General features: G+C 37.9%; 1 pseudogene; it reads right to left on the bottom strand.

Moving 5' to 3' along the window:
• Positions 1-15,725: 15,725 nt before the first annotated feature.
• On the bottom strand, positions 15,726-24,774 carry LOC118241323 (annotated as a pseudogene).
• Positions 24,775-24,993: the final 219 nt, after the last annotated feature.

Here is a 24,993-nt window from a genome sequence, read left to right as displayed (position 1 = left end):
AACCTCTGTGCATTAGCATGATGGGAATTTAGAGAACGGTGGAATGAGTACCCAAATCCTTTACTGCTGAAACAGCAGAAATTATGTAATTTTATACAGAGAAAAAAAGCGCAGCGTTAAACTGCTGTTGAGTGAGTCTTAATTTAAATATAGTAGGCTGAGGAAGTGTAATGAGGAGCGGTAAGGAGGTGGATGCAATTGCTGAAAAGAGCGAGATTTATTAGGGGCAAATCCAGAGTAGTCACTGTCACTGTCCAGGGTGAAATTACTAACATGGCGAGTTTGAGAATTCATGATAAACTAAACATTTACATTTACGGCATTTAGCAGACGCTCTTATCCAGAGCGACTTGCAAAAGTGCTTTGTCATTTACTCATAGAATATATCCTAGTACAGTACAGTAGATTAGAATCAAACAAACCAATGAACTAGAATACTGTAGAATACAGGGATGAATGCTGATACCTAGAAGTGCAAAATACATAAGGTCTATCTTAAACAATGATAACTGCTATAAACAATAAGTGCAGAGTTTGCATATAATTGCATATAATTGCATATTGCATATTGCATATAATTCTGCGTTCAGAATCTGCAGTCATGAGGAGACACACTAGTTTTTTGGGGGGGGTTATCTCTCCTAGTCCGGCCAGGCAATGAATGAAGACCAGTCCCAAACTCATCCTAGTTGTTCTTCAAACAAAATGGGGGTAACATTGTGAAACCTAATCCAGGGGAGAGTCCAAGGGTTTGGATGGATAGAATTAGTCTATTAGAATGTAATGCTTCATAGGTAGATAACCTAGTTGCTTGGACCAAGGGGTCGAGATCTTATTTTGGCCAAACCTATCCACCAGAGGGGACTTTTGAGGAAACTCATGCGAGGCTGGCCACAACCTGTATAAGGGATGGTCAGGGAAACGCAAACTGGGATTATGAGTACATGGATGTGTTTAATAAATTAGACTAAAATTAAAATTGAATAGGATAATTATGCTAAAGAAAAGTTAAAAAGGAAAATAAAAAGGTACAGAAAAATGTATCTGTCAGATCTGCCATTTGGCTACCCCCCAGTATGTAATGACAATATTTCAAGTGTTAAGGGCTCTCACTCTTGGTCTCCACTGTGATGTAAACTGCTGGAAGTAAGACTGACCGGGGTGTGAGGGTCCACCCTGCCCTCTTCCTTTTTCTAGCTGTGTAGAGCTCTTTGAGGGTGAGCATCTGACAGCCAATGCTTTTCTCTGCCCCTTGTACTGTTCACTGCAGGTTGTGCTTTGTGTGAGAAGATGCAGAGCCAAACCAGACGGAGATGGAGGATGTGATGATGGACTCTATTATAGCAGCGTAAAGCTGGACCAGTAGTGCCTAAGGCATCCCAAATTTTGGGGGTTGATGCAAGAATACAGCCACTGCTGGGCCTTTTTCACCACGGTAGTGCTGTGTCTGTCCCATTAGAGATCTTGCTGAATGGTAGTGCCCATAAATGTGTGGGACTCTGCTCTGCTGACTGTTGAACTATGTATTTCCAGATGGGGCAGTGGAGTGGGTTTATGAAGTCTATGGTCATCTCAAGTTTTTGGGTGTTTAGCTTCAGGTTATTAACTCCAAATCATGACACCAGCCATGTTGCTTCCTTCCAGCACACGGACTCATCCTTATTTTGCATGAGGCCAACCAGAGTAGTGTCATCTGCCAGCTTCATAAGTTTAATTGTGTTTATACGTTTATCAGAGGTACACTCACTGGTGTAAAGAGAGAAAAACAGGGGAGAGAGAGACATGCTTGTCCAGAGTGACTTTCAGAGTGTTTTATTGTCCCCATAAAAGAAGTCCTTATGTGTGTATGTAGACCTATGTGTAAGGATCCCATTGACTGCCTTGAAGTGGCTAAGGATTATTTAAGCACTTCTAGAAGGGGTGGAGTTTCAGTCTGCACTTAAACAGCAAGCAACTCTCAAAATGTTAAATCTTAAAAATAATTGAACAATCTAGTAAGAGGTGTTGCAAAAATATCCATAATACAACAGCAATAGAATCATTTAGGAGAAAAATGAAACAAAACTATATCAGAGAACAAACCTTGGGTGGATTGTGATAATGTACCTCAAGTGTGTAATTCATACATTGAGTACAACTACAGTTCTGCTTGAAACCATGCTTCAAGTCTCATGGATGACAAGCATCAAGATTATTCTCTACCCTGGCTCCCAGATGGTGGAACAAACTTCTGCTGGCTGTCTGGATATCAGAGTGCCTTGCAGTCTTCAAAACACTGACCCTGCTCCTATGTTAACTAACTGAAACTGTAGTACTTATTGTAGGGTATTGTTTACTGCACTGATGTTGACTGGTCCTATGTTGACTAACTGAAACTCTAGACCTTATTGTTTATTGCATTTATTGTTGTCTGTAGAGCTTATATATGTTTGGAATTCTAGTCATCAGCTTATATGTGTTTTGTACTTCTAGGTATCAGCATTGATCCCTGTATTTCAACAGCCTTCTAGTTCATTGGTATATTGGACTCTATCCTACTGTACTGTACGAGGATACATTGTATGACTAAATCACAAAGCACTTTTGTAAGTCGCTCTGGATAAGAGTATGTAAATAAAGTAAATTCATTTAACCATTAGAACTTAGGCAAAGTAATGATATTGTGTACAAATATGAACAACTAGTATGTCATATGAGCTTGCAGTGGCTTGACATTGTCAAAGAGTGTAAACAAAGATGCTCTTAACATGATTTTAACAGAATTATTTTTTCAAAGAATGTACACCATCTGAGCTCAGCTTCTGCTGCTGACAGCCAGCAGGGGGCCTCAGAGAGGCAGGCACTCCCAGCCCTGGGAACTCCACTACCCACGATCCTTTAAGATAATCAGCACTGACTGTGCTCATCTGCTGGGCTCTGTATTTAATCCCACATGGACAATAGCCCAGTGAGTCAATTTTTAAAAAGTGAATATTATGAATCAAAGCAGGGTGGCTGATAGGTTGGGCCACTGTAATTAACCCTGAAAGAAGGATATATGCTGAGCAAGTTAAAATAGAATCATTCAATACAAACTGAACTTCAACATGTAGAACTGTGGTCACTCCGGAAGACTATGAGTTCAGTTCTTCATAGTTGTAGTACAGTTCATTTATTTCATTTGCTTTACTTTACCAGGAAGTCCCACTGAGATAAAAAAATATATATATATATTTTATAAGAGAGACCTGGCAAGGATAGCAGCCATCCCGACACACAACATTTCAAAATACAACATAATATATAGAACCATTGATTACACTAAAAGGCCTCTCAAGAAAAATAACCACGTCTCATTTATCACTTTATTTATAGTGCATTTAAAATTTTCAGTGGATATGTTTCTAGTTTTAAATCTTTCTGCAGTTTATGTTTAGGGTGGAAAATAAAAAATACAGATTTCCCCAGATCTGTAAAACACAGTGTACAATCAAAAGCAGCCACCTAGAAGAGTATAGCTGATAACTACCCAAGCTAAAACAAAGAAATGTACGACGGTACACTGGAAGTTTGGCCGGAATCACAGAGGAGGCAGCGTGCATATATCTCACCATACTTAATCACAGGCAGGAAAGTGGCTTCCACAAGGTTTCTTAGCATTTAAAGTGAAAAAGATTTATTGATAAAATGAAAACCAGTCTTCACATTATCTATCTATCTAACATAATGGTTATGATAGATAGATAGATAGATAGATAGATAGATAGATAGATAGATAGATAGATAGATAGATAGATAGATAGATAGATAGATAGATAGATAGATAGATAGATAAATAGATAGATAGATAGATAGATAGATAGATAGATAGATAGATAGATAGATAGATAGATAGATAGATAAGATGGATAAATGAAGTGTTAGAGAGTGGGCCATTTTGTTAGAAAAAAAAGTGAATGACGCGTTCATTTCTTTGTTAGAATTACGTGAACAAATATTTATCTGTCTGGGTTTATGGCAAGATTGTTTACTTCTTTCCAATGCAGCTCGATGCATCAGAACTCTCGTAACGTTATTAAAAAAAAACAACAGAAAAAAACAAAGTGTTTTGGTTCGTAGTGTTATAGGATCCCACTGTACTCATAAATCAACGTCAATGAGTCAGTTATGTCATTCATTTTACCACAAACGTTGATTTTGGTAAAGTTATACTAATATAATCTTTAGTTTTGAACATATATTTTTTCTCATTTTTCATCCACTAAGGGAAAATGACAAAGACTCTGAATTGACACTGAATTGTTTGGTTGAGAACAACTGATGTTGTTCTTTTTCTACCGGTCGTTGTTATCAATTACACATTCTAAAAGGAGAGAAAAGCAATACTTTTAACCTTGTGAATATGTCTATCACTTTGATTGTCAGATTATAGACGAGGTATAGAAAAAAGCGACGAGAATAAAGGTTTCATATTTTGAAAGAATGCTGAATATATGCGAACAAATGTGTATTATTTCTTCGCTGAATGTTTATTCATTTATTCTTCAATTTTCCCCTTTGTAATTCACGTCTTAGTTAACAGTATGTTCACAAATATCTGTTTGTTTCATCCTGAATACGCTTTACACGAGTGAAACCTACTCGTGTTGGTTCGTCGGTATGGCCCGCAAATGTAAAATAATCAGAGCTAAATAATTTAGATGAAAATAATATTCACGTTTTAGTTAACTTCTACAGGAGAGGTAAGTGTGAAAGGTACTTTCATATGCCTATCCGTTACGGGTTAATATAAACACAAACATTTATTCTCTCATTTAGAATGCAAAAAGGATGGAAATTAATATATATGTAGTCTTCAAAAAGACACGTTAAATATGTGGAAAACTCATGTGATAGCGTAAAATAAATAGAATATTCCTCCTTGTGACCAAAATTAAGTAGCCTAAACACATCTAAATGGAATTATTTACAACACAGGTGTAGAATTCTTTTAAAATAGCCTTTTAATATTCATTCTGTGGCCTACTTCAAATTAAACTGTTTTAAACCAGTGTACTTTGCTATGTACCTTCACTTCAGATTTTTTATGTGAAAGTTTTGTAGCCATATATTACTATTATTATTATTATTATTATTATTATTATTATTATTATTATTATTATTATTATTATTATGCAGCTAAAAGGAGCCTTTTTAAAACACTTGTATGAGTTATGCAGCTATATCCTAAATGAAAAGTCCAACAAGGAACTGCTAGGAGTTACTGTTGTCTAAAGATAAAATGAGGTACATGTAGTGGTGCTAGAAGATCTAATTTGCCAGTTGTGTTCTGTCTTGTACACTGCAAATTATGCCTGTACTTCTAATGCTCATGGCCTCATCTTATATATTTGTACATAATAGAATACTACCACCTACTGTACAAATGTCACATAGTTATCAGCAGGTTTATGAAACACAGCAAAGCAGTGTTCTGTTATTTTAAATGTTTTACATGAGTTTACATACTTTATACTTTACATTTGCCTGACTTTTTGTTTCAGTGGAGACTGCACACACACACACACACACACACACACACACTCCTTATTTCACATCTTCCTGAATGATTCTGTTTTCCAGATGTGAGAGCCACTGCAGACCTGGAGACATTAGAAGTTACAGAAGGAGAAACGATCACTCTAAACTCTCACATAGCCGGAGTAAAGAGTGATGATGTAATAATGTGGATATTTGGTACTAGAAACACTCGCATAGCACAGATAGTTAACAGGAAACCTTCCACTGATTATGATGAGATATTCAGAAACAGACTGCAGCTGGACACACAGACTGGATCTCTGACCGTCCAAAACATCAGCATCACACACTCTGGAGTTTATAAACTACAAATTATAAGTAATGATATCTCAACCAAACAATGCAGTGTCACTGTTTATGGCGAGTCTTTGTCATTTTCCCTTAGTGGATGAAAAATGTAAAAAATATATGTTCAAAACTAAAGATTATATTAGTATAACTTTACCAAAATCAACGTTTGTGGTAAAATGAATGACATTCACATAACCTATTAAACACAAATACCTGAAAATAATATCCTAATCATTAGAGTCTAGTAAAAATGTTAACTTTTTTCTTTAAGGTCTTTAACTGTCCATCTTTTATGTTTGTCTTTGGTAAACACTTTCACTTCTGCATAAATGGGGACGTTGGTAAAGCCAGTAGAGTACAGTGTTAGTAACACCGAGGTCATGACTTAATTTCCCAGCACGTGTGTGTTATACTGATGAATATGGATGCATGTATGCATATATGCATGTATGAATATGCATAAATTAATTCCAAACAGCTGACTGGTAAACTGCATAAAGTCAAAATACTGGTTAAACTCTGACCCCTTTTCCCCACTGGTGAAGGGAGACTCAATCACACAAGTGCACAGTCTAATGAACAATATCTGCTGTGATTGAAAGAGGGAGTGAGTTATGAGTCACAGTCAGGAGCTGTACTGTCACCTAGGTCAGCTACGTCAGTCATGTTCACCTAGGTCATCTAGGTCAGACAGGTTCATCTAGGTCAGTTGGGTCAGATAGGTTCAGGTAGGTCAGCTGGGTTAGACAGATTCAGGTAGATCAGCTATGTCAGACAGGGTCAGGTGGGTCAGACAGATTCAGGTACGTCAGGTGGGTCAGACAGGTTCAGGTAGATCAGTTGAGTTAGACAGGTTCACGTAGGTCAGCTGGGTCACACAGGTTCACGTAGGTCAGGTGGGTCAGACAGGTTCAGGTAGGTCAGGTGGGTCAGACAGGTTCAGGTAGGTCAGGTGGGTCAGACAGGTTCTCACTGAGAACAGTGTTCAGGAAACACAGTATGATTTTCTGTCATTGTAATATTAGTGATATTATTGACATGATGACCATCAAATTAATGTAACACTTTTCATAGTCTCTGGACAAAAAATATTCTGTGTCACTATTACAAATCCATAAATATTAGGACAGTGATGTCATAACTTATTTCTGCTGTATACTTAAGTGCTTCTCATTAAAGACAAAACTCAAAAGTACATCATATGTATTTATAGGTTTTTATTTGCATGTGTATGGTTTGAATGATGTTAGCTGAATTGTTCCTTGGTAATGTTCTTCTCTCTACTGTTGTTTCTTTTTCAGCCACGCTGCCTGTGCCTAACATCACACGTGCATCACATTCAGAAAAGAAAGAGCTCCATATCCCTGACATGTCCAGTGTTGTGTTCTGTGGACAGTGTGAATAAGGTGACTCTCTCTTGGTACAAAGGCAACCATGTGATCTCCACTGTCAGTGATTCTAAAACCAGCTCACTTTTTCTGCCTCTAGAAGTTGAATATCAAACACCTACAGCTGCTCAACATAACTGGCACAGCTCAACATAACCATCATCTGTCAGCCTGTGTCAGGTATGTAGGCTAAAGCAGAACACATATATACTTATACTCTAATATCTCATAGAAATCTAAATTTAAATTAATTGTATTAAATGTTCTGAGTTTTGGTCCCAACTATGGTATTTTGTACTGGAGGTGTTTAGACAGCATCAATAGGTAATGTAGTATTACTGACATTACTGGAGTGTGTATTTTTTATTTTAGTTACAGGTTTGTTAAATGTAAGGGTTAAATACTTATCTAATAAACAAGAGTTTAATTCCCCATCTGGGCAAATGCACCATACTATACCCATAAGAGTCCTTGGGCAAGACTCCTAACACTACATTTGCCTGCCTCTGGAACATGATTGAAGTTGTAAGTCACTCTGAATAAAAGCATCTGCCAAATATGAAAATATATCCAAAGTGTTAGTTTCACTTTTTTTTTAACGTCAACATATTTCAAATTTACTTTACTGTATCTTAGATTTTATGTATCTTAGTCCAAATTCCCCACTGTATCATTCTCCACATTGTAACATTGTAATATTCTCCACTACTGTGCTAGATGGCTACAGCTCTAAAATGTCAACATATTTCTTGGTTCTCGTTAACCAAGCCATTATCATGGATCATGGTTCATTATTTTGATCATTATCATAAATCAACAATACAAATTCTATAGATTTAGTTTTAGATTTAAATTTCAATAATTGAGTAATTAAAACTGTAATAAACCTTCCTGTTTCCATATTCTACTACTAAAAAGGTCATCAGTGTCACCATCTGTCATTTAAACTCATGACAGGGACTTTTATCCGTCCTCCCTCATCGACTGACCATCTTATGCTGCTTCCCTAAACCAGTTTTGGGTTTTCTGTGGCATAATTTAAATGTCAGTGAAGAGTAATTATCGCTTGTCTTTACAGGACATCGGCTGATTCTTTTGTCTGTGATACCTGTAGTTGCACTACTACTGGTTGTAATTCTGGTCCTGTTCTGGAAATTCAGAAAAGCAAAAAATAGTAAGTATTTTTTAAATAGTCTTTATTTCTGCAGTGTTGTACATAATAGTTGATGGAAACCATGATGGTCAAAAGAAGTAAAGCTCTACAATAAAGGCTGATACTAATTGCAATGCTCTAGCAACTCTATAAAAACTAAATTATTACAAGCTATTATATTTAGCAAGCAGTATTTGCAAATGTATGGTTGTTCTTATACAATATATATGTATTCTTATATAGTTCAAATGCATAAGGAAGCATTACATTATGCTGATACAATATTTTGTGCCCAAAGTGCACAAACTGTGGTAAGGTGTACTGTGTATGAGCTGTAACCTGTGTAACAGTGTTACAGCATATACGCTGTTACCTGTGTTAGTGTTACTGTGTATGCACTGTTACCTTTGTTACAGTGTTACAGTGTATGCACTGTTACCTGTTGTTAGTGTTACTGTGTATGTGCTATTACCTCTGTTAGTCTTACAGTGTATGCACTGTTACCTGTGTTACAGTGTTACAGTGTATGCACTGTTACTTGTCCGCCTGCCTGTAATCTCGTGTGCTGCCTGGGTACAATGCTTATGTCTCTGCATTCGTAATAGTACATTCTTATCAGAGTTGCTGTACAGGCTTTATGTATCACTGGTTTAGGATGTAGGTACATAGACACAATGACTTTAACATGGCTAAGTTAAATGTCTTGTTGTAACAGTGTCACATTTTTCTCAGAAGCTACATCATCTTTTGTGTTCATATTGTTCTTCAGACCAGTTGAATTTGTACAATAATTCTTATGATGCCTCTGATTCTTAGCATCTGAATCAGGTCTCTGTGAGGAGAAATTTCTCCTGAAGATGATAAAATGATGCTCTGTAAAACGGGATTATGCTAAAAATAAAATACATAAGAAAAAAAATAACAGGAATGCAATATCACAGATTTGCACCATGTACCTTAAGAGCTGTTAACAGCACCCTTAAAATTCCATAATTAGGATGCTAGATTATTAGGATTGAGGGTATAAAGATATGATACATTAATTTAGATAATTTAGATTAATTTAGATTAAGCAGATGTGCAGCACATTAGATCTAAGGCCTCTTATTGGCAGTGAACTGCTGCTCCAGTGCATGTTTATAAAGTGATTCAGAGGGTGATGGGAGTAGCCATGGCAGCTAAGACAAGTTGAGGCTCAGTAACATCATGACATCAGGGGTAGGTGAACCTTGGCAGAAAGAGAGAATACATTATTAGACATGTCCAGGTACAAGGGTGTATAAATTAGGGAAATTTGGGAAAAGGCTCTGCCCCATGTGGTAGATTTTCTTATTCTTGGTACTAGTAATGAGCCTGCACCTTTTGATTTAAGCAGACGTGGTGGGTCGTAATGCACTAGGAGTTCTATAAGGTCATGTGGCGCAAGACCATTCAGTGTTTTATAGGTTATTAGAAGTAATATATTATCAATATGAAATTTTACTGGGAGTCAATGTGAATTTGCTAAGATAGGAGTGGTCAAATTTTCTAGTTCTAATAAAAACTCTGCATTTTGCATTTTGAACTAGCTGGAGCTTGTTTAGGCACTTAATGGTACAGCCCAATAGTAAGGCATTAATTTAGTCTAATCTCGAATTGATAAATGCATGGACTAGCTTTTCTGCATCATGTGAGGAGAGCGTGTTCCGCATCTCTGAAATGTTCCTGAGGTGGAGAAAGGCAGTCCTAGAAATATTATTTACATGAGCTTCGTACAAGAGACTGGGATCCATAATAACTCCAAGATCTTTAACTGTTAGAGAAGATGTGATTGGGAGATCATTGAGGTTCATTGAGTAATTAGAGAGTGAGGACCTGGCTGTCTCTGGGCCTAACAGAAGCACTTCTGTTTTGTCAGGATTAAGTGAGAGGAAGTTTCTCCACATCTACTGTCTGACATCTTTTATCCATTCCTCAATAACACTAAGATGATATATTTCCTCTGTTTTGGCTGTAACTAGGTGGACACTAGCACAGTGTTTACATATAATGTCAGATAGATGTGGCATATACAAAGGAAAAAGCAGAAGCCCTAGAACAGATCCTTGTGGGACACCATCGCTAATATTGTTGTATGCAGAAAAGTCTCTGTATGTTGACAAACATAGCAATGGGCTAGATTAGATTCCATCGCGTCTGTCTACTAAAATGTGATCTATGGTGCAATATAAGCAATATAAGAAAAGAGACATAACCCTGTTTAGAGGCCAACAACAGATTATTAGGGTTAGGGTTAGGGTTAGGTTTAACCTTGTTTAGAGGCCAACAACAGATTATTAGGGTTAGGGTTAGGGTTAGGTTTAACCCTGTTTAGAGGCCAACAACAGATTATTAGGGTTAGGGTTAGGGTTAGGTTTAACCCTGTTTAGAGGCTACCAACAGATTATTAGGTTTAGGGTTAGGGTTAGGGTTAGGTTTAGGTTTAACCCTTTCTAGAGGCCAACAACAGATTATTAGGGTAAGGGTTAGGGTTAGGTTTAACCCTGTTTAGAGGCCAACAACAGATTATTAGGGTTAGGGTTAGGGTTAGGTTTAACCCTGTTTAGAGGCCAACAACAGGTTATTAGGGTTAGGGTTAGGGTTAGGTTTAACCCTCTTTAGAGGCCAACAACAGATTATTAGGGTTAGGGTTAGGGTTAGGTTTAACCCTGTTTAGAGGCTACCAACAGATTATTATTCTTTATTCTGTGCTGTCTCTGTCCTATGATGAGGCCTAAACTCTGACTGAAATACTTCCTGTATCTGGTTCTGATTCAGGTGTGAGTTTAGCTGCTGAGCTACAGCTTTCTCTAGGATCTTGGAAATAAATGGAAGGTTTAAGGCGGCCTGTTATTATATTTAGTGAAGGTTCAATTGCTTCAGGTAGGTTTTCCTTAAGCGAATCTAGTAAGTAAGTAGACGATTTTGAGCATGAGATCAGAGATGTAAATTCTGGCTCTTGGATAGGTGTTCCGATCTCTAAGTAGTTTCCCCATGTCACGTTAATACTCTTAATATTATCCCTAATGTGCTTAATTTTCTCATTAAAGAAATTCATGAACTCATTAATACTGTGTGATGATGTAATCTGAACATTGGTGTCAGTTTTATTCCTAGTTAGACATGCAATTGTAATAAATAGAAGTCTAGGATTATTTTTGTTATTTTCTATTAGGGTCGAGAGCTAAGCTGTTTGAGCGGTAATAAGTGCCTTTCTATACTTCAGAAGGCTCTCCTTCCATGCAAACTGGAAGACTACAAGCTTCGTGTGGCGCCATTTACACTCCATTTTCAACTGTTTTGTTTTAAATTGCGAATGTGATCATTATACTGAGGTACTCATTTTTTTTGTCACTAATCCTTTTTATTTTTAAGTAGCACAACCTCATTGAGTGTGCAGCAGAATACTGATGACAACATCATTACTACTACGTTACTACTAGGTTTCAGTTTTATTCCTAGTTAGATGTGCAAATATACTGAATAAAAATCTAGGATTATACACTCTATTGCCCAAAGTATTCGCTTAGTTCCAGTGAAAGGAACTTTTAATGCTTCAGCATACCAAGAGATTTTGGACAATTTCATGCTCCCAACTTTGTGGGAACAGTTTGGGGCTGGCCCCTTCTTGTTTCAACATGACTGCGCACCAGTGCACAAAGCAAGGTCCATAAAGACATGGATGAGCAGGTTTGGTATGGAAGAACTTGACTGGCCTGCACAGAGTCCTGACGTCAACCTGACAAAACAGCTTTGGGATTAGAGCGGAGACCACGCGCTAGGTCTTCTCATCCAACATTAGTGTCTGATCTCATGGAATGATCAAAAATTCCCATAAACACATTCCTAAACCTTGCACAAAACCTTCCCAGAAGAGTTGAAGCTGTTATAGCTGCAAAGGGTGGGTTGACATAGATTAAGATTCATATGTGTGTTCAGATGCATTCATATGCGTGTGAAGGCAGATGAGCGAATACTTTTGGCAATATAGTATATTTGCTATTTTCTATTAAGGCCCAGAGAGAAGCTGTTTGAGTGGCTTTTCTATTCACAGATACACACACAGATTGTCCACTTAATGTGAACACTTGCACAGCAATCATGTGGGAGGACTAGAATGCATAAAATCATGTAGACATGGGTCAAGAGTTTGAGCTAATATTCAAAAAACAAAAATGGGGAAGGAAAGTAACCTGACTGACTTTCATGAGTGGTTTGAGTATTTCTGAAACTAAGCCTCATCTGCTATTTTCACATGCAACATTCTCTAGAGTTTTAATCCAGTCAGTTCTGTAGGCAAAAGAGTCATGTTGAACAGAGAGGTCTGAGGCATTTGGCCGATTAATTCAAACTGACAAGAAATACATACTCCACCAACTACTGTTTTTCTACTAAGCAGAAAATTCGAAAAGAACAATGCATCAAACTGGGTTAGATGTGCTACAACAGCAGAACCACATCAGGTTCCACTGCTGTCAGACAGGAACAGGAATCTGAGATTATTATGGTCACAGACTCAGCAAAAATGAACAGAAAAAGTGGGAAAACAGGTCTGAGGAATTTTACTTTCAGCTGTGACACACAAATGGCATGGTCAGAATTTGTTGTAAACAACATGAATCTACTGACCCAACCTGCCTTGTGTGAACAGTTCAATGGACCCACTAATCAGAATCAGAATCACTTTATTACACATAGTATGTTACCCATACAAGGAATTTGTCTTGGTGGGTGCACACATGTATGTAACACTGGACAGACCTGTCGAGCACACAGACTGTTAACAGGTATTTAACTAAGCGAAAATGAAATAAAAATACAATAGAGTGAAGAACAAAGAGTAGGAGTTATAGGGTTAGAACCATGGAGGGGATCGAACATCATTAGAGCATCGTTTGAATGTCTGTGTGAGTCTGTGTGAGTAATGTTGCTGACCATGGTCAGCATCCCTTTATAGCCACAAATTACCATCTGAAATGGAACATCCAACATGATAAGGCACCAGGTCACAAAACTCAAACTGGTTCACTGACCACGACAATCAGTTTAGTGTAGTTCAGTAGCCTGTTTAGCTGATAACAAAAGAGGGTCCGACCCAGTATTAGTAACAACTCTCCTCCAGAGCTTTGCGTTTTGCTTTCATGTTACAAAGAAGCTGCAAGACAATACCTGAGAGTGCTCTCTGTGTTTGGGCTTATTGTTGAATGTTTTCTCAGTCTGCTTTGTGTTTGATCTGTAAATAAAATGCTCCTTTCTGCTCTTATTGTTGGTTGTTTCTCTGGTTTGTGTTTGAGCTGTAAATAAAATGCTTCTTTCTGCTCTTTTATTCTGCTTCCATGTCACAGCACCGTGATAAATCATGTCACAGTGTCATAGCAATAAAATTTGGACCCCAGAGGACAAAGTAAATAAACAAAGTAAATCTTACAGCTCTGTAAAATGGTGCCCAAGATGTGCACATGTATTTGTAGATGCACATGTGTATGTTGCAGTGATGGCCCAGAAGGTTGTCAGCTCAAGCCTCACTACTGTGAACGTGTCACGGTTGGTCCGCTGAGCAAGGCCCTTAACCCTCAAATTGTGTTCAGTCATAATTGTAAGTCACTTTGGATAGAACTGTCAGACAAATGCTGAAAATATATATAATGGGGTTTTTTTTGGGGGTTTTTTTACAGATACCTGAAGAAGCACAGGACATAGTGTATTCAGCAGTCAATAATAGTGATCATAAAGTACTGCATAGGTGTAAACATTCATTTTTAGCAAGATATGAGGTTCAGGTTAATTTTATAAGTATTAAAAATATATACAATGGAATGGAAAAAGTGGTTTGCTCAGAATCAGCACTTGTGTAGCTTAAAAAAGTGGTAAAACTGTACAGAAAGTATTTTTGAATGCATTTTATTGAAGGGAAAAAAACAGTCATTTTTGGCAACATAGTGACATACTGTATTTGTCACGATCAGTCCCTCCCAGCTTCTGTGTTCTGTGTTTTTCCTGTCTTGTGTTTTTTTAGTTCCATTCCAGTTTAATTTTCACATTTTCACACACACACACACACACACACACACACACACACACACACACAAACACATATATATATATATATATATATATATATATATATATATATATATATATATACTACACACACACACACACACACACACACACACACACACACACACACACACACACACACACAGAGATGTGCTGGATTTAGTTAGCAGTTTAAAATAAATGCATGACTCCCTAATAAATCTGAATATAAATTTAAAGTGAAGGATTATATTGAGTTTACTGCTATTTAATATAATGTATCTATTCAGGTTTATCTTGGAATTTCCACTTTATACTTAATTTCATCACTTCTCATCTACTTGTATTTGCACACATCACTCTTAGCCATATTCATCAGTGTCAAATATCCTACATTTCAACTACTGTCAGTGTCACATGCATTATAGACATTTTCCACCATCACAGTCCCTGTATTGCTAACTGAATCATCACTTGAACACAAGTCTGCTCCGTTCTTATATACTTTAATGGGCTTCAGTAGATTTAGTTTTTACATTCTGCTTCTCAAAAAGAGTTTTGGATCCATTTGTAGGACTTGGCTAGTTTGTGGATCACATATTATTTTTCTGTATTCATAACTGGAGCAGACATGCTTCTGTTTTCTGTGTTCATACCTGGAGCAGACTTTTTCTGTGTTTATAGTTGGAGCAAGTATGTTTCTGCATTGTGTTTATAAAAGTGCACAGACCAATGGGCAGTCAGAGTGCTTACCGCTACCAAACATACTGCACACATCAGACCTGTTATTCCAGCTGCACTGGTAACCTGTCATCTCCCAGATATATCAGACACCTTCTAACCTTCAAAGCTCTTCATGGTTTAAGATCTTCATTGTCTCTCTGAGCTCAGTCATTTATACTGCCCTTCTTGAACCTTAGATCCTCTTCCATTCTTCTTGTCGTGCAGGCCAAAAATAACACTTTTTGCCTTTTAATTGTGGAAAAAAAACACACTAAATAATTTTCTTTTTGCATGAAATGATCCTAACTTTACAAAAAGTAAAACATTTCTTTATTAAATATTTTCATGAAAACTGTCCACATTTGGGGTACATAGATTGTCTTTTTGACCTGGCATTTGACCCTGCATGAATTCACAGGTTTCACTGCCCAAAGGGTCACAGATGTGATTTTTTTCTGATGTTCAGAAGAAACAAGAGAACAGTGATTTGTAAGAAGAGGAGGTATCTAAAGAAGAAGATGGGAAAGAACAACCTCGCACATCGTGTATCATCTTCAGATGAGGAGGAAATTTCCTGAGATTAAACAGATATTTTTGTCCAAGAACAGCAAAATAACATGATCCTTGTCACCATATGACAGTCAAGGCAGCATGCCAAACAATATCATAAGGACAACCCCAGCACCCACACCAGATGCATTTGCTCATGTCCAGGACATCATCTCACAATTTTGGAGGGTTTCTGTAAATATACAACTGGAAAAAGATGGATGAGGCTGACCTGAGGGTCAGCTGTTAATAGGGCTGTTAATCATAGTGATTGTTTATGGGTCCAGAGGTGAGGTAACGTCTAGTCTCTAGCATGCAGTGAGTTGAAGGGCAATTTTTCATGCCACAATGCCATTGAAAGTCTTGCACACTTTTGCAAGAATGCAATGATTTGATTACCATGAGTCAAGACTTGTGAAATGTTTGAGAAAAACCAACCATAAGACAGGTCTCTGACAAGTGGGTAGAGTGTTGGCCAAACCTCCACAACCCTGGACCTGAAGAACAGTGGAGCTAAATTTTTTTATTTTAATATCTGTAACGTAAGGGACATTCACAATTAATTATGCATTGCATTTTGTATCTATTATTTTATTCTTATGTATTGTTGTTTAAAACCATGTTGGTGGGTGCAATGGTTCACAAAATGGAGAAGACTAGAATTTTGTAGTTGAATTGCTCATTGTACAGTATATAAGAATACAGTATATCAGTATGTTGCCAAAAACGTTCATGACTGTTTTTTTCCTTTCAATAAAATGCATTCAAAAATACTTTCTGTACAATTCTACTACTTTTTTAAGATACACAAGTGCTGATTCTGAGCAAACTCCAACTTTTCCATTCCAATGTTTGTATTTTTAATACTTTTAAATGGCAAAATTAACCTGAACCTCATCTCTTGTTAAAAATGAATGTTTACACCTATGCAGTACTTTATTAATTTTTTTATTAATAATAATAACAACAATCTTCAACTTTATTAAAGAAAACAATTATGACAAAACATGGCTTGATAGACCAAAACAAGAAATATGTTGACATTTTAGAGCTGTAGCCATCTAGCACAGTAGTGGACAATGTTACAATGTTACAATGTGGAGAATTTGGACTAAGATGCATAAAATCTAAGATACAGAAAATAAAATCTGAAATATATCAAAACTTTTAAAGTGAAACTAACAGCTTTGATACATTTTTATATTTGGCAGATGCTTTAATTCAGAGTGACTTACAACTTCAATCATGTTCCAGAGGCAGGAAAATGTAGTGTTAGAAGTCTTGCTCAAGAACTCTTATGGGTATAGCATGGTGCATTTGCTCAGACAGGCCCAAACTCAAGAGATGCAACATTGTTACCCATTACATTGGGTAACTGTTTAATTCTTAAGTTTCACAAAACTAACCTGTAACTGTTGCTTGAAAGAGAAACGTCACTGATGTTTTCATAGTGTTTACCTAACACACTCCAGTGATATCAATAATATTACATTACCTACTGATGCTGTAGGTAAACACATCCAGTACAAAATATCATAGTTGGTGACCAAAGCTCATACCATTTAATACAATTCATTATTCATGTCTAACTAGATTCATTTATATTTCTATGAGACATCAGATTATAAGTATATATGTGTTCTGCTTTAGCCGACATACCTGACACATGCTTACAGATGCTGATTATGTTGAGCTGTGCTGTCTCATTACTGACAAGGTTGGCTGCTACACAGCTGTAGGTGTTTTTATCATGATATTCAACTTCCAGAGGCAGAAAAAGTGAGCTGGTTTTAGAATCACTGATAGTGGAGATCACATGGTTGCCTTTGTACCAGGAGAGAGTCACCTATTCACACTGTCCACAGAACACAACAATGGACAAGTCAGGGATACGGAGCTCTTTGTTTCTGAATGTGATGCACGTGTGATGTTAGGCACAGGCAGCATAGCTGAAAAAGAAACAACAGTAGAGAGAAGAACATTACCAAGGAATGAGTCAGCTAACATCATTCAAACCATACACATGCAAATAAAAACTTATAAATACATATGATATACTTTTGAGTTTTGTCTTTAATGAGAAGCACTTGAGTATACAGGAGAAATAAGTTATGGGATCATTGTCCTAATATTTATGGATTTTTAATAGTGACACAGAACATTTTTTTCCAGAGACTCTGAAAAGGGTTTATGTCTCCAGAACACTCTTCTCAGCGAGAACCTGTCTGACCCACCTGACCTACCTGAACCTGTCTGACCTAGGAGAACATATCTGACCTAGCTGATCTAGGTGAACCTGTCTGACCTTGCTGACCTAGGTGACTTGACCTCTGTGTTATTAACACTGTACTCTACTTGTTTTACCAGCTTCCCCATTTATGCAGAAGTGAAAGTGTTTACCAAAGGCAAACATAAAAGATGGACAGTTAAAGACCTTGCTGGAAAGGAAAAAAGTTAACATTTTTCTAGACTATAATGATTAGGAGATTATTTTCAGGTATTTGTGTTTAATAGGTTATGTGAATGTCATTCATTTTACCACAACCATGTTGATTTTGGTAAAGTTATACTAATATAATCTTTAGTTTTGAACATTTTTTTTTTTTCATCCATTACGGGAAAATGACAAAGACTCACCATAAACAGTGACACTGAATTGCTTGGTTGAGACATCATTACTTGTAATTTGTAGTTTATAAACTCCAGAGTGTGTGATGCTGATGTTGTGGATGGTCTGTGTGTCCAGCTGCAGTCTGTTTCTGAATATCTCATCATAATGAGTGGAAGGTTTCCTGTTAACTATCTGTGCTATGCAAGTGTTTCTAGTACCAAATGTCCACAGTATTCCATCATCAGTCTTTACTCCAGTTATGTGAGTTTAGAGTGATCGTTTCTCCTTCTGTAACTTCTACTGTCTCCAGGTCTGCAGTGGCTCTCACATCTGGAAAACAGAATTATTCAGGAAGATGTGAAATATGGAGTGTGTGTGTGTGTGTGTGTGTGCAGTCTCCACTGAAACAAAAAGTCAGGCAAATGTAAAGTATAAAGTATGTAAACTCATGTAAAACATTTAAAATAACAGAACACTGCTTTGCTGTGTTTCATAAACCTGCTGATAACTATGTGACATTTGTACAGTAGGTGGTAGTATTCTATTATGTACATATATACAAGATGAGGCCATGAGCATCAGAAGTACAGGCATAATTTGCAGTGTACAACACAGAACACAACTGGCACATTAGATCTTCTAGCACCACTACATGTACCTCATTTTATCTTTAGAAAACAGTAACTCCTGGCAGTTCCTTGTTGGCTCTCATTTAGGATACAGCTGCATAGCTCATAGTGTTTTAAAAAGGTTCCTTTTAGCTGCATAATAATAATAATAATAATAATAATAATAATAATAATAATAATAATAATAATAATAATAATATATGGCTACAAAACTTGTGTTGTAAATAATTTCGTTTAGATGTGTTTAGGCTACTTAATTTTGGTCACAAGGAGGAATATTCTATTTACTTTACGCTATCACATGAGTTTTCCACATATTTAACGTGTCTTTTTGAAGACTACATATATATTAATTTCCATCCTTTTTGCATTCTAAATGAGAGAATAAATGTTTGTGTTTATATTAACCAGTAACGGATAGGCATATGAAAGTACCTTACACACTTACCTCTCCTGTAGAAGTTAACTAAAATGTTAAGATTAATTTCATCTAAATTATTTAGCTCAGATTATTTTAGCGACGAACCAACACGAGTAGGTTTCACTCGTGTAAAGAGTATTCAGGAGGAAACAAACAGATATTTGTGAACATACCGTTAACTAAGACGTGAATTAACAAAGAGGAAAATTGAAGAATAAACGAATAAACATTCAGCGAAGAAATAATCCACATTTGTTCACATATATTCAGCGTTCTTTCAAAATATGAAACCTTTATTCTCGTCGCTTTTTTCTATACCTCGTCTATAATCTGACAATCAAAGTGATAGACATATTCACAAGGTTAAAAGTATTGCTTTTCTCGCCTTTTTGAATGTGTAATAGATAACATCGACCGGTAGAAAGAGAACAACATCAGTCCGCGCTAAAAGAATGAGAAACACATCTGAGGCTTATCGTTTAACTGACTCAGTGACGTTGATTTATGAGTACAGTGGGATCCTATAACACTACGAACCAAAACACTTTGTTTTTTTCTGTTGTTTTTTTAAAATAAAGTTACGAAAGTTCTGATGCATCGAGCTGCATTGGAAAGAAGTAAACAATCTTGCCATAAACCCAGACAGATAAATATTTGTTCACGTAATTCTAACAAAGAAATGAACGCCTCATTCACTTTTTTTCTAACAAAATGGCCCACTCTCTAACACTTCATTTATCCATCTTATCTATCTATCTATCTATCTATCTATCTATCTATCTATCTATCTATCTATCTATCTATCTATCTATCTATCTATCTATCTATCTATCTATCTATCTATCTATCTATCTATCTATCTATCATAACCATTATGTTAGATAGATAGATAATGTGAAGACTGGTTTTCATTTTATCAATAAATCTTTTTCACTTTAAATGCTAAGAAACCTTGTGGAAGCCACTTTCCTGCCTGTGATTAAGTATGGTGAGATATATGCACGCTGCCTCCTCTGTGATTCCGGCCAAACTTCCAGTGTACCGTCGTACATTTCTCTGTTTTAGCTTGGGTAGTTATCAGCTATACTCTTCTAGGTGGCTGCTTTTGATTGTACACTGTGTTTGACAGATCTGGGGAAATCTGTATTTTTTATTTTCCACCCTAAACATAAACTGCAGAAAGATTTAAAACTAGAAGCATATCCACTGAAAATTTTAAATGCACTATAAATAAAGTGATAAATGAGACGTGGTTATTTTTCTTGAGAGGCCTTTTAGTGTAATCAATGGTTCTATATATTATGTTGTATTTTGAAATGTTGTGTGTCGGGATGGCTGCTATCCTTGCCAGGTCTCTCTTATAAAATGTTTTTTTTTTTTTTTTTATCTCAATGGGACTTCCTGGTAAAGTAAAGCAAATGAAATAAATGAATTGTACTACAACTATGAAGAACTGAACTCATAGTCTTCCAGAGTGACCACAGTTCTACATGTTGAAGTTCAGTTTGTATTGAATTATTTCTACTTTAACTTGCTCAGCATATATCCTTCTTTCAGGGTTAATTACAGTGGCCCAACCTATCAGCCACCCTGCTTTGATTCATAATATTAACTTTTTAAGTTGACTCACTGGGCTATTGTCCATGTGGGATTAAATACAGAGCCAAGCAGATGAGCACAGTCAGTGCTAATTATCTTAAAGGATCCTGGGTAGTGGAGTTCCCAGGGCTGGGAGTGCCTGCTCTCCTAACGCCACGCTGAGGCCCCCTGCTGCCTGTCAGCAGCACAGGGTGAGCTCAGATGGTGTACATTCTTTGAAAAAATCACTGATAAAATCAATTTAAGAGCATCTTTGTTTACACTATTTGACAATGTAAAGCCAGTGCAAGCTCATATCACATACTAGTTGTTCAGATTTGTACCCAATACCATTACTTTGCTTAAGTTCTAATGGTTAAATAAATGTACTTTATTTACATTTATAGCATTTAGCAGACACGGTTATTCAGAGCGACTTACAAAGGTCCTTTGTCATTTAGTCATTGAACATATCCTAGTACAGTACAACAGGATAGAGTCTAATATACCAAGAAACTAGAATACTGTTGAAATACAGGGATCAATGCTGATATGTAGAAGTATAAAACACATGTAAGCTGATGACTAAAATTGCAAAACATATATAAGCTCTACAGACAACAATCAATGCAATAAAAAATAAGGTCTAGAGTTTCAGTTAGTCAACATAGGACCAGTCAACATTAGTGAGGTAAACAATACCCTACAATAAGTACTAGAGTTTCAGTTAGTCAACATAGGACCAGTCAACATCAGTGCAGTAAACAATACCCTACAATAAGTACTAGAGTTTCAATTAGTTAACGTAGGAGCAGGGTCAGTGCTTTGAAGACTGCAAGGCACTCTGATATCCAAACAGCCAGCAGAAGTTTGTTCCACCATCTGGGAGCCAGGATGGAGAATAGTCATGATGCTTGTCATCCATGAGACTTGAAGCATGGTTTCAAGCAGAACTGTAGTTGTACTCAATGTATGAATTACACACTTGAGGTACATTATCACAATCCACCCAAGGTTTGCTCTCTGATATGTTTTGTTTCATTTTTCTCCTAAATGATTCTATTGCTGTTGTACTATGGATATTTTTGCAACACCTCTTACTAGATTGTTCAATTATTTTTAAGATTTAACATTTTGAGAGTTGCTTGCTGTTTAAGTGCAGACTGAAACTCCACCCCTTTTAGAAGTGCTTAAAAGATCCTTAGCCACTTCAAGGCAGTCAATGGGATCCTTACACATAGGTCTACATACACACATAAGGACTTCTTTTAAGGGGACAATAAAACACTCTGAAAGTCACTCTGGACAAGCATGTCTCTCTCTCCCTTGTTTTTCTCTCTTTACACCAGTGAGTGTACCTCTGATAAACGTATAAACACAATTAAACTTATGAAGCTGGCAGATGACACTACTCTGGTTGGCCTCATGCAAAATAAGGATGAGTCCGTGTGCTGGAAGGAAGCAACATGGCTGGTGTCATGATTTGGAGTTAATAACCTGAAGCTAAACACACAAAAACTGGAGATGACCATAGACTTCATAAACCCACTCCACTGCCTCCTCTGGAAATACACAGTTCAACAGTCAGCAGAGCAGAGTCCCACACATTTATGGGCACCACCATTCAGCAAGATCTCTAATGGGACAGAGACAGCACTACCGTGGTGAAAAAGGCCCAGCAGTGGCTGTATTCTTGCATCAACCCCCAAAATTTGGGATGCCTTAGGCACTACTGGTCCAGCTTTACACTGCTATAATAGAGTCCATCATCACATCCTCCATCTCTGTCTGGTTTGGCTCTATATCTTCTCACACAAAGCACAAGCTGCAGTGAACAGTACAAGGGGCAGACAAAAGCATTGGTTATCAGATGCTCACCCTCAAAGACCTTTACACAGCTAGAAAAAGGAAGAGGGCAGGGTGGACCCTCACACCCCGGTCAGTCTTACTTCCAGCAGTTTACATCACAGTGGAGACCAAGAGTGAGAGCCCTTAACACTTGAAATATTGTCATTATATGCTGGTGGTGGAGCCAAATGGTAGATCTGACAGACACATTTTTCTGTACCTTTTTATTTTCCTTTTTAACTTTTCTTTAGCATAATTATCCTATTCAATTTTAATTTTAGTCTAATTTATTAAACACATCCATGTACTCATAATCCCAATTTGGGTCTCCCTGAGCATCCCTTATACAGGTTGTGGCCTGCCTCATGTGAGCTTCCTCAAAAGAGCCCTCCTGTAGATAGGTTTGGCCAAAATAAGAGCTGGACCCCTTGGTCCAACCAACTAGGTCATCTACCCATGGACCAGTACATTCTACTGGACCAATTCTGTCCATCCAAGCCTTTGACTCTTCCCTGGAGGTTTCACAATTTTATCCCCATTTTGTTTGAAGAAGAACCAGGATGGGTTTGGGACTGGTCTTCATTGCCTGGCCCGATTAGGACAAGTAACCCAAAAAACAAGTGTGTCTCTTTAAGAAATGCAATTGTCACAATTGCCCCTCCCTGGCATCATGGTTCCCATGATCTGGATTGGGCAATATGTTTTGTTTTCTTCCTGGTTGTTTCCTCATGCTTCCTTGTTTTGGTTTTGACTCCCTTCTTTGTGTCTTGATTAGTCATCCATAATTTGTTAGCCTGATTAGTCATAATATTTAAGCCCTGTGTTTGATTACCCTAGTTTGTTGGTTATTATAGTTCATTCAGTATGTTTGGTTTGTGTTGTTCTGTGCCCTAGCCTTCGTTATCTTTCTTAGCCTGGTTCATTACATTGTGTGCCTCTCCCTTGTTAGTGTTTATGTCATGGACTGCTCCTCCCCCATTAGTCACGTGGTATGGCCCGCCACGTGCAGAGGGATCCACATACACTGTTTGTTTTGTAAGCACGCTCCTCTCGGGATTGCACAAATGTGCACAGGGTTTAGTATTAATGTCTTGTCTATTTAAAGCCCTGTCTGTGTGTGCTCTCATTGTTGGTCATTGTTTGTTAGCGTATGTTTCTATTCAGGTTTGTGTCTATCTAGCCCATGTTAATCATTAATGTTAAGTGTGTTTATGTTCACCATTAAAGTTAAGTGTGAGTGCCACCAATGTCCTCTTTGTTTAATGTCATTAAATGTTGCACAAATTCAAGGGAGTCTGTGTGTCTTGTTCCACGCCCTGCGGCACTCGGGCATCATTACAGAATGGCCAACCACCACAGGATGCCAGCTCCCTCGACTAAGGATGGACTTCCTAGCGGGAGGTGCATAGGCACCCCCCCACACTGCCGCTCGGATCCCAGGATATTGGGGAGAGGACTGCGACTGGTGTCTGTGTCCACTCCGGAGGTGGAGGGGAACACCCCCAGGAATTTCTTGGGGGGGGCCTAAGGCTATCGAGCCTGGGCCAAGGAGGAACGATGTGCCCCACAAAAACCAGAAAGAGGGATGTTGGGTGGAGGCAGCGAGATCTCTGGAGGGCAGAGCTGTAGCCCAAGTCCCTTCCCTTCAGCGGACTCGCCAGTGAAACTGGATGGGTCTGCCCATAGCCTTGGAGGCAAACCACCTCTGCGGCACTCCTAGAGCAACTGAGAAAAGGAGGACCATTCGGGGGAGGAGCACGGCCGGAACCGGGGTGGACGTGCACCCCCACATGTCTGTTGAGGCCAAGGGCATGTTTACGCTACCTGCAGGTGCATGATGTTGTGGGAAGCATACCGGATGGACCTGAGAGGGCCAGGAAGTCTCCCTTTCCCCCTTGTTTGGGGAGGTCTCCCAGATGGGAGGTTCCTGGCTCACCTTGTGTTGGGTGGGCGCCAGGCAGTGCCATGCCATGTGTGTTTGCACGGCTACCTGGAGTTCCCTATCCTAGAAGGGGAAGCGTCGAGAGTTTCCCCTTCCCCTAGGGAGGGGTCGTCTAGGGGAGCACTCCCCCCCCCCCACACACACTTCACATGGAGTGCACAGGAATACCCCAAGAAAGGCAGTGATGCTTTCCTTCCATGGAAGTCTCCCTGGTTGGCGGTTCCTGGTCCACCTAGTGGGTGGG

This window comes from Electrophorus electricus, chromosome 5 (genome assembly GCF_013358815.1).
Source record: "Electrophorus electricus isolate fEleEle1 chromosome 5, fEleEle1.pri, whole genome shotgun sequence".
Taxonomy (NCBI): domain Eukaryota; kingdom Metazoa; phylum Chordata; class Actinopteri; order Gymnotiformes; family Gymnotidae; genus Electrophorus; species Electrophorus electricus.
Note: the sequence above shows the minus strand (reverse complement) of the source record. Positions and strands in the feature narration are given on the sequence as shown.